The following is an 11,224-nucleotide window of genomic DNA, read 5'->3' as shown; positions in this document are numbered from 1 at the left end:
TTATCAGATAGAGAAATAAAACGAGTCGCAAAGTCTAAAAGCAACATTTGTCTGCCTGGGCTGTACCTCTGCACGTTAGTCTGTTTCAGTGTGTGACCCCCCACCCCCTCCCTGATCAGTCGGGGGTGAGTGCGCTAATGTGCCTGGAGGCCGTTTTAATGAGTGTTTGCTGGAAAACGAAAAATACAAGAAGGATTTGTACGTTTTCACAACGGGGGAGTTGCGTAAGTACTAGTAAATAATTTTCTCGAGTGTGTACGTTACACATGTTATTTGTTTAAAATTGGTATTATTATTTTGCTAGCTAGCAAACTCGCGGGATAAAGGATTGAAGTGCACTCAGTGCGATACAATACGGTGGCGCTATTCTAACAGTTAGTTATTGCAGGGTAACTTGTAGAATATGCTGTGAATTGAACCAAGATTACACAGCAGTAGCAGTAATACGAGTTACTTCCCTCAAGTGAAAGCGTTAAACGTTAGCCCGATGCTTAACTAGCCAACGTCAGGCTTTCTGATTGAAGGCTAAAAGCGACGTTGTCACCAAGTAAACAGAATATTGATGATATTTTTGTGTATTGCTGCAGCCTTTTCAAGTATTAACCTGGTGTCTTTGGGAACAGCTTAGGGGGAAATGACGGTAATATGACTGAACCATATGGGAAGAAAGAATAGGCACTTTTTGTGCTAGCGAAGTTTCCTGGCTTTCATTCAAAATCTGTTTATCATTAAACAATTGAAACATAATGGCTTCGAGCTGACATTGAGGCCTGTGGGGCACTATCAGCCACTGAGACAGTAGACAAGTGACTATTTCACACTTTAAGGCTGCCTGTTTATTTAAGGGAGATGAACAGTACATTCTAACTGTACATAATAATATCAATGATGATAGATTAAATAAATGGGTTTTTGAAAGACGCTTGTGCATTTTTAAAGTCTAAAGTGTTGAATTGATCTGAGTATGTCATGTGTTCAAAGCCTCTCCCAGTCAGTGCTGTTCTCTATGCCTGTCTTACTCTACATGATGTTATTAGCACAAACACTTTAAAGGTGATAATTAGGTCTACAACAATAACACAGACTGCAATGTAGTTAAGCGTCTTACAGTTAGTTTTGAATGAATGAACTTAAAAAACAACACGAGCAAAGATCTGTCTTCTCCTGTTTTTTGTGTCACATAAGAAAGAAGCATCAATATCTGATGAGAAGACTTATTCATTTGGCCTTTCACGTGGTCTTACTCAGGTGATGCGAAGTGAAATATGCATCCTTTTTATGGTAATGTGCTGGAAAATGTTGAAAATGGACATTAAACGTGCTTACAAAGTGCTTGAATTTGACCCTGAAAGGTGTATGAAGCCAGAAAAAGTCACACTTGGAGTAAAAACCTCTCATAGCAAGTTAATCATATTCAATTGATTTGATGCTTTCAGCACAAAATTTAGCCACACAGTCAGGACAGCGTCTGCTTTACCTTCATCGGTAAACGTGTTTATGCAGTACATAGTAACAGTGTGGCTGAGTCCTCTGGTTCAAATCAGTTCCAGTACATTTGGAGATGTAAGTCTTAACCTTTCACATGCATCGGGAAGGAAAAAACATTTAATCTGCACAGTACTGCCGAAGTGCAGCTATACATTGTGAAGTGAACATTTGCATTTCTCATACAGTACCGATCAAAAGTCTTGAACCACCCCCTTATTTTTTCGTGTTTTGCCAGGTCAGTCTGTGTTAACGGTGTTATTAACTGCATTCTTCAACTAAAGAAGTGAGAACAAATGATGTGGGCTTTTGTTTTTTTGCAATAGGCTGCAAGTAAATGTGTACAGATACAATTTAAAATTGGTTCTTTGTTAAGTTTTGTGGTCCTTTCCGTGACTTAGGTGTCTGTTTATGTTTGAATGTTTCAGAGATTAGTGTGAAGGGTCTTAACAGACAAAAAGTGGTCAAATACAAGCCCTGGATTAAAAATCAGAAACACTTTAAAAAGCCTGGAGAGCTATTCCTTAATACCACGTTAAAGATTACAGGGAAGTCCGGATCCCTGGAAGCAAATGAGGGATGGCTCAAGACTTTTGCACAGTGCTGTACATGTCATGTTCCCTGTTTTATAGCTCAGCTCAAACTGACACGTTCTCACTAACTGCTTCTCATTTTCTCCACAGTAAACTTTGACCACTTCCAGATACTGCGGGCCATCGGGAAAGGAAGCTTTGGAAAGGTAATGCAGCCTCCATTTTTCACGCGACTTGTATATTGTTTGCCCTTAATTACCCACCACGGTCGTCATCTCTAAAGAATCAGTGCAAGCGAAGCGAAATGTGCTGGGATTACACTTTAGTTCTCGTGTGCTGCTGTTATTTAATAACAGTTATAAATGCAGCTTCTGTAATTATTTCTATAAACTGTGTACACACCTGTGTGGATCAGCACGCTTGTATTCAAAAGGTTTCTCCATGTAACGATCTGCTAGGGAGTGTGGGGAGCCATAGCCCCGTCCCCCAGGGCATGAAGCAGGTATGGAGGAGATCCAGGCCCCAGACATCCAGAGGCCCCAGAGTACGAGGACCCGAGGAGGACCACCAGGGGGCCAACGTGCCACCCTCCTGGGAAGAGCTGAGGAGAGCCCCAAACGAGAGGTCACCCAGCAGCCACGGAGCAGAGGCCAGAGGGGGTTGCAGTGATGTGCCCGCGGGCTCTGCCAGCAGCCAGCTGTGCCAGAGAAGACCGGGTATCAGGCCGAGAGGCCTGAGGGCACCCGACCCCCCGTAAGGGGCCTAGCTGGGCCACAGGTGCCAGGCCCCGCCAATCGGCCACCAGGAGTGAGTCGGTACATACATGAGCGCCCCGCCCCAGACACCAAAACGAATAACAATAATGGATTGCATTTATATAGAGTTTTTCTAGGCACCCAAAGCGCTTTACAATTCCACTATTCATTCACTCTCACATTCATAAGACTGGTGGAGGCAAGCTACAGTTGTAGCCACAGCTGCCCTGGGGCAGACTGACAGAAGCGAGGCTTCCCAAATCCCTGAGCCACAGTCGCCCCCAGAACCACCAACACACCAACACCAGCCACCGGCAGGGAGCGTGCCGAGGGGGGAGAGGTCTCCACACCTCGGAGAGCCCGAGATGTCCCCAGAGAGGTGGAGTCTTACACCCAAGCTCCCCCGCTGACCCCAGTAGGCACCCCCACACTCTGGAACCCACCGGGGCAAGAGGGCCCAGGCCCATCCGGACCGGGACCCACAGCAGCAGCACCACCCGGCCCCACAGAGTCCGGGACAGCCCACCCGACCCCACTGCAGAGAAAAATGCACCCACCCCGTCATCCAATCTTCTCCCAGACTACACAAGACAATAGACACCCAGGTTGAGTCATTCTCCACCTCTCCAATATCTTTCCCCCACCTGCAGAGTCTGCTCCTGTAGAGAGGAGACCTCCTGCAAAGATGTAACAGCCTCCCCACCAGTTAGAGAGCCCTCCATTCAGGCCGATGCACCAGAGGTCCCCCGCTCCGGGGCTGAGCCCCCATGCACCACCCCGGCGACACAACAACCAGGACCCAAGGCCCCAAGGCCCAGCCAGAGCCCCAGCCTGGGGGCGGAGCACCCCCAGACCCCCAAGCCTCCACGCCCATCCCGGACCCACCCAGGGGCAGCCAGGCTACCAGGCCAGTAACCAACGTCCACCAGCACAGACCCTCCCCCATCTCCGCTGTAAGCAGCCACAAGGAAAACACCATCTAAGAGCCACCAGAGCCCCTTACCAGGTCATGGCCACAGGGAAAACGTCCCTAGGGAATCCCTAGATGCCCTAAGGCCGTCCCGACCCCCATATCAACCACAATAGCGAAGGCAGAACTAAACCATGACCCCCCACCCCCACTAGGTGATGAAGCCAATCAAAGTAGTCCAGAGGGATTGATCAAATGTGATGGCAGAGGCTGTATCAAGACTAATGTGATCTATTAGATGGTTTTTATATTGGTTAGAATTAAGATTATTTTTATTTTTCCAGTTAATGAGGACCATTTTCTTGGCAATGCATAGGGCCGTAAAAACAACGTGGGCTGTGTTTATTTCTGTAGTGACCTCATCCAAGTTGCCCAGCAAGCATACTAAAGGGGAGGCTGGAATGTTACATTTCAGACACTTTGATAAGTCGTCACATATCTTGCGCCAAAACTTCTGAACTGGTGGACAGAACCAAAGAGCGTGGATATAATTGTCCGGTGTATTTGCTGTGCAGTGTGAGCAGTTGTTGGAAGACGTATAGCCGATCTTGAACATCCTATGACCAGTATAGTGCACTCTGTGTAATATTTTGTATTGTATTAATGGCAAACTGGGATTTCTGATCCATTGAAAGGTTTTTAAGCATATCTGAGACCAAAGGATTTGGTCTAAGCTGATTGATAAATCTGCTTCCCATTTTGCAATCGGAAGGGATATTGATTCATCTACTTTAGAAAGTGTGCTGTATATTTTAGACAATAATTTTGGGGGGGGGGGGTTAGATTAAAAAATTGTACCACACTTGGTGGTGTTTGTAATTCAGCTTCACTGGAATTAAATTTCTTTTTTTTACTATGGATTTAATTTGTTGATATTCCAAAAGTATTTTCTTGTTGATCCCATATTGTGTAACTAGTCTGTCAAATAAAATAAAGTCTGTTCCTTCCAATATATGTTCCAAGTTTTTAATTCCTTTATAACTCCAAACTGGAAAGTTTATCATGTTATTGTTTTGTAATATGTCCGGATAGTTCCAGATAGGTGTACGTTTGCATGGGATTAATGAAGACGCCGTCAATTTTAGAAACTCCCACCATGCTGTCAGAGAAGAGCTGATATTGATGCTTTTAAAGCATTCATGTCGTTTGATGTTTGAGCTGATAAATGGTAGGTCTGAAATCTCTAGGTTATTACATAGTGCCTGTTCTACATCTATCCAGGTTTCATCTAAGAAGATGTGTTTAAACCATCTAGAGATGAACTGAAGCCTGTTGGCTAAAAAGTAGTGATTAAAGTTAGGCAGATCTAATCCTCCTTTATCCTTGGTCCTTTGTAGTGTTTTTAAGCTGATACGTGGGGATTTATCTTTCCAAAGGAATTTAGAAATATACGAGTCTAGAGATCTGAACCAATCTTGTGATGGCTTATTTAGGATCATTGAAAATAAATAGTTTATTTTTGGCAAGACCATCATTTTTATAGCGGCGACCCTTCCCATGAGTGATATGGGTAGAGAAATCCATCTAGCCAGGTCGCCTTCTACTGTCTTTAAAAGTGGGATGTGGTTTAATTTAGTTAATTCTGCAAGCTCGGGAGAGATATTACTAACTCATCTACACAAGTCGTGTTGTAGAAGGTACAGTATTTATTGTTGTATTTATTATGTACCAGCTCAGGTAGTATAAAGAAAAATGACGTGTAACCAGATGGTTTTTTTAGTAACTTTTTTTATTGCTCAAACACAAGAAACATGCTTTGAAAAACAAAATTGCTGGGCAGCACACAGCCCTGGAATGCTGCTAAAAACAAAGAAAGAAATTAAAAAGTGGCTAACGCATGTTCAGGTTGTTTACTAAGCTCCAAAAGAAATGACAGAGTCAAAGGTAAAAAGACAAAAAAGCGACAGTCTTCCTCCTGCTGTGACTGACAGAGAAACTGTCACGGTCCTGGGTCTCCTGACCCAGCGTTTTTAGTTCTTTGTGATTTTTGTATTATTGTACTTGTGTGTGATTTATTCTATGGCTTCTAGTTTTGATCCCTTGCCCTTCATGTCTCTCTGTGTCCCCTCTGTTCTGTGTAATTGTGTGTCTTTGCATGTTTGAGTTTCTTGTTTTCTGTCACTCTGCATTGTGCATTATGTTCTCATGGTTGGTTTTTTGTTACTCTCTCTAGTCTAGTCTCTTGTGTTCCCAGCTGAGTATTTCCCTGTGTATTTTGGTTCTTAGACCTCTGCCTTATGGTTTATGTCTCTGTATTTCTTAGTTGCTGTCTCCACTGTGTCAAGTTCGCGTCTCTGTGTGATACTTCCTGTTTTACTTTGATGGTCCGTGTCTCATGTGAATGCGTCCTGCTTTGCTTGTCTCGTCAGTCCTGATTTCTCCCAGCTGTGCCCTCCTTCTGTGTCTCATTCCCCTCGTTACTTCCCAGTGTATTTAAACCCTGTGTTTCTCTGAGTCAGTGTCGCGTCGTCCCTCATGCTGTGTGTCTCTCTGTGAGTTTTCCAAGTTCCCAGTTTAGATTAGTTTGTATGTTTTTTCCCTGCCAGCAAATAAAGCTGAGTTTTGAGTTCACCTCCCTGAGTCTGTGAGTCCTGCACTTTGGGTCCAACTCCTGCCTGCCGCACAGCGATTCATGACAGAACGACGCGACCACAAAAAGGATCCAGCGGACTCAATGAGGAGGCGCCGCTTGGCTTTTGATGGGACCCGGTTGGTTCTTGGGGGTCCTCCGTGTAGCCGGTCGTCTTCGTTTGCCACTAACCCGTCTACTCACTTTTCTGTTTCCTCTCCACTGTTGACGCCTGCGACCCGGACCCGAGGAAAGCACCCGAGGCGGCACCGCGAGGAATACTATGAGCCTGCGAGCAACCAGCTCACGCCAGCACAGGCATTTTATAAAATGCTGGGGATTATCATTGTTCCCCCCAGTGCACCCAACATTTCCACACCGCAGCAGGAGCAACTGCAGCCGAGTTTTCCCACATCACCTTCAGCCAGCCCTTCTCCCTCTTCAACAGGGAAGCGGCAGACACCCCGCCAGCATTCACAGCCCCAGCGAGGGCCTGGATTTCTTCCTGTACAGTCGGCTAGGATGAGTGGTGGAGCTACTCTTTTGGCTCCTGCAGAAATAAAAACTGTTAATTCCGGGCCGGCTTGTTGTGTAAGCGGCACCGGAAATGAAAGAACTGCTTATTTTAAGGACAATTATTCTGGCCCATTGAGCCATTCAAACTGTGTCACTCCTGTTCCTTTCGAGCCTATCCATGAAACTAGGAAGATTGGTGTCTCTGTGCTCAATAACTCCAAGGATCCAAAGACTGTTTTAGACTCAGATGGTTGTGAGCTACAAACTGAAATGAAGGGTCCTGAGGGTTCGGTTAAAAATGAACTGTGTGTTCCCCAGCCCTCAGCTCAGTTAGCCGCCCGGCCTAAAGCCCAGTCGCCGCCTCCACCACCACCATCACTACACCCAGCCATTCAGGCTGCTACTCAGTCAGACATTCAACCCATAGCCCTGCCGTTAATACACTCTGTAGCTGAGCCACTAGCTGCCCGACCCGCAGCCACTTCAGCCACTCCTCCACCCGTTACACCTCCACTACAACCGTCACTGCAGTCTCTAGTGCAGTCTCCAGTGTCCCCAGTGCAGCATCCCTTAGCACAGTCATCCACTCAATCACCAGCTCCACTTTCCCCTCAACTATCACTACCACCTCTAGCTCAGTCTCCTGTGCACTCACCTCTGGTTCATTCTCCTGTGAAGTCATCAACTCCACTGCCTACTCCACTCTCACCACCTCCGTTACAACAGACATCAGTTCAGTCCCCTGTGCCAGTGCAGACGCCCTCAGTTCAGTCTCCCGTGCAGTTATCTACTTCACCACCATCAGTAGCTCAGCTCCCACTCTCATCCGCATCTCCAGTAGCTCAGCTCGCACCTGAACCATTGGCCCAGTCCCCGATAGCAATACGGTCTTCTGTTCGGCTTAACATTCAGCCAGGGGTCCCAAACCTCTCTGGCTCTACATCAGCTCCTGCTGGAAGCTCGGATGAGCTCATCCAGGACACCGCGGCTCCCACGCCGCCATCTACCTCGTCCGCTGGGGGTTCCAGTGAGCCCGGCCAGCACCTCCTCGTCTCCGCTGAAGGGCCCGAGGGGCCCGTTCAGCCTCCTGTCTCCGCTGGAGGGTCCGAGGGGCCCGTTCAGCCTCCTGTCTCCGCTGGAGGGTCCGAGGGGCCCGTTCAGCCTCACGCCGCATCAGCTGGAGGGCCCGAGGAGCCTGTCCAGCCGCCACCTGCGACCGCCTCGTCGTCGCCTGGTCCGGCTGCATCTGCCTGTGCTTCTGCTACGCCTGGGCCAGCCTCTGCCTCTGCTTCTGCTACGCCTGGTCCGGTCTCAGCCTCTGCTTCTGGTCCAGCTTTGGCTTCTGCTTCTGCTCCGCCTGGCCCAGCTTCGGCTTCAGCCTGTGCTCCCCCTGGTCCAGCCTCAGCCTCTGCAGCTCCGCCTGGTCCAGCCTCAGCCTCTGCAACCTCGTCTGGTCCGGCCTCCGAGTCTTCGTCCTCGTCTGGTCCGGCCTCCGAGTCTTCGTCCTCGTCTGGTCCGGCCTCAGCCTGTGCTTCGCCTGGTCCTGCCTCGTCTGGTCCTGCCTCGTCTGGTCCTGTGCCCACCAGGCCATGGCCAGCACGCCTGAGACTGGAGGGCCGCCGCTGCCTTCCGCGCGGTCGGCCCCCTGAACTGCTCCGTTGTCTCCTTCGCCGCCGCCGCTGCCTTCCGCGCGGTCGGCCTCCTGAACTGCTCCGTTGTCTCCTTCGCCGCCGCCGTTGCCTTGCGCGCGGCCGGCCTCCTGAACTGTTTCCGCGTCGCCGCCGTTGCCTTGCGCACGGCCGGCCTCCTGAACTGTTTCCGCGTCGCCGCCGTTGCCTTGCGCACGGCCGGCCTCCTGAACTGTTTCCGCGTCGCCGCCGTTGCCTTGCGCACGGCCGGCCTCCTGCACTGTTTCCGCGTCTCCGCCGTTGCCTTCCGCATGGTCGGCCCCCTGAACTGCTGTGTTTGGGTTGTTTTCTTGGGCTCCGGTGTTTGCTGTGCTCTTCTTTTGTTTTCTGTTCCGAGCCCTCCGTCCTGGGCCCCCGCCGCCCGCCCTGGGTTGTTTTCTGTTTGGTTTTGTTTTTCTGTGTTTGGGCTGTCTGGAGCCAGCCCTTGGGGGGGGGGGTACTGTCACGGTCCTGGGTCTCCTGACCCAGCGTTTTTAGTTCTTTGTGATTTTTGTATTATTGTACTTGTGTGTGATTTATTCTATGGCTTCTAGTTTTGATCCCTTGCCCTTCATGTCTCTCTGTGTCCCCTCTGTTCTGTGTAATTGTGTGTCTTTGCATGTTTGAGTTTCTTGTTTTCTGTCACTCTGCATTGTGCATTATGTTCTCATGGTTTTTTTGTTACTCTCTCTAGTCTAGTCTCTTGTGTTCCCAGCTGAGTATTTCCCTGTGTATTTTGGTTCTTAGACCTCTGCCTTATGGTTTATGTCTCTGTATTTCTTAGTTGCTGTCTCCACTGTGTCAAGTTCGCGTCTCTGTGTGATACTTCCTGTTTTACTTTGATGGTCCGTGTCTCATGTGAATGCGTCCTGCTTTGCTTGTCTCGTCAGTCCTGATTTCTCCCAGCTGTGCCCTCCTTCTGTGTCTCATTCCCCTCGTTACTTCCCAGTGTATTTAAACCCTGTGTTTCTCTGAGTCAGTGTCGCGTCGTCCCTCATGCTGTGTGGATCTCCCTGTGTGTCTCTCTGTGAGTTTTCCAAGTTCCCAGTTTAGATTAGTTTGTATGTTTTTTCCCTGCCAGCAAATAAAGCTGAGTTTTGAGTTCACCTCCCTGAGTCTGTGAGTCCTGCACTTTGGGTCCAACTCCTGCCTGCCGCACAGCGATTCATGACAGAAACAGCTCATGTGTGTTCAGTGAAATGTGTGTGATCATGAGAATAGTCATTGACATCGTCCAGACTGTAAAAGTATCACAGAAACACAGTCACCTTTGGCACTGCGTCACAAGCCAGCCATGGCTGATGACAGAATCACTGAACAAGTGGCAGCATGTTACTGTTACGACATGTTAATGCTTTGGACCACAAACTCAAAGCAACACGAGCTTCAGGAATCGTTCGATGTTCTGTGATTACTTTGCAGTTTTAGAGAGATTCAAATTCATTGTGTGTTTAGCTACAGGTTAACAGTCTTCACAGCTAAGTTTTGCTTCCACCAAAGAGAAAAGAAAAAATAATATTAGGGGCTTTCCTGAACATACTTAACACTAGTTGTTAGCCGTCTAAGACCAGAATGTCTCTTGCAAAGTGTACAGGTAAATTATTTTCACAATCAACTGCAACATATCTGTTAGTGAGGAGATTACCAGTATACTGGCATCTGGGTTTTCTGGCTCCCTCCTTCCTTAGTTCACACTTAACAACTTTGAACATCTTGTGACTTTTTGTCATTTGAAGTGTTTCATCAAATATTCCCTCAACACAAATGTTTTTGATCTCACTTGGATTATCAAGGATGAACGTGTTGGTATCTTTACAGCTGTTGTCAACATTGTAGATCTGTTTCCTTCTTATAACCGTATCACAATCCATTGCAGTCATCTTGGCGTTTATGTGCTGTCTTCTAAACTGGCCATAGCGGGTTTCTTCAAGCGTTGAACTCTCAGTGGCAATGAGCAGCAAACAGAGGAACAGGATCCTCATTATTACCTGGTGAAGAAAAAACAGAAACAATATTCTGATTGAGAATTTTATCCAGAAAAAGCACAAATTATTGCAACAAATATGTAATAAATTTGAGTCTACATGCTAACTTGTGGTTCCTAAAGTAGAATGGGAAGTGATAGGTTTGTAGCATAAACCACAGTTTACTACACAGCAAAAATCCAGACACAAGTAGGCAAAGTTCTTTGTGTTACTCATGCATGAGGGAGACCTGCCTGGAGCCAAGTGTCTCTCTGAAGAGGAGTGAACGCACCCCCCTCTTCATGCTACACAGAGTTGTTACAGACCTCCTAGGATGAGACATTCTTTCAATCTACAAATGAATATATACTTCTAAGCATATATAAATATATATTTCTAAGCATAAATGACAATCCAACAATACAAATCTAACAGGAAGCAGAGGCTTCAACTATCACCCAGCCCTCTCCTGTTGAGCCTGCTCCTATTCTGGCTTCAAGCCCAGCAAGAAGCGTCGGATCAGCTGCTGAATGATTGCTTAGTTACTTTGCTTTTGTCTTTGGGTGCTCAGGGACTTCTCATACACTCCTTCCCCTTCATTCATATTCTACTGTTACATACACTATGTTGCCAAAAGATTCTGTTCCTCTGCTTTCACACACACATATAAACTTGAATTACATCCTATTTTTAATCCATATGATGTCGACCTCCCTGTAAATGCTTTCCACAGCGTTTAGGAGTGTATGGGGAATTTATGAGGTC

The sequence above is a fragment of the Mchenga conophoros genome, linkage group LG23 (assembly GCF_057382185.1).
Source record: "Mchenga conophoros isolate Kocher_MC1m ecotype Shallow Benthic linkage group LG23, M_conophoros_male_GT1.1, whole genome shotgun sequence".
NCBI lineage: Eukaryota > Metazoa > Chordata > Actinopteri > Cichliformes > Cichlidae > Mchenga > Mchenga conophoros.
This window is presented reverse-complemented; position numbering follows the sequence as displayed.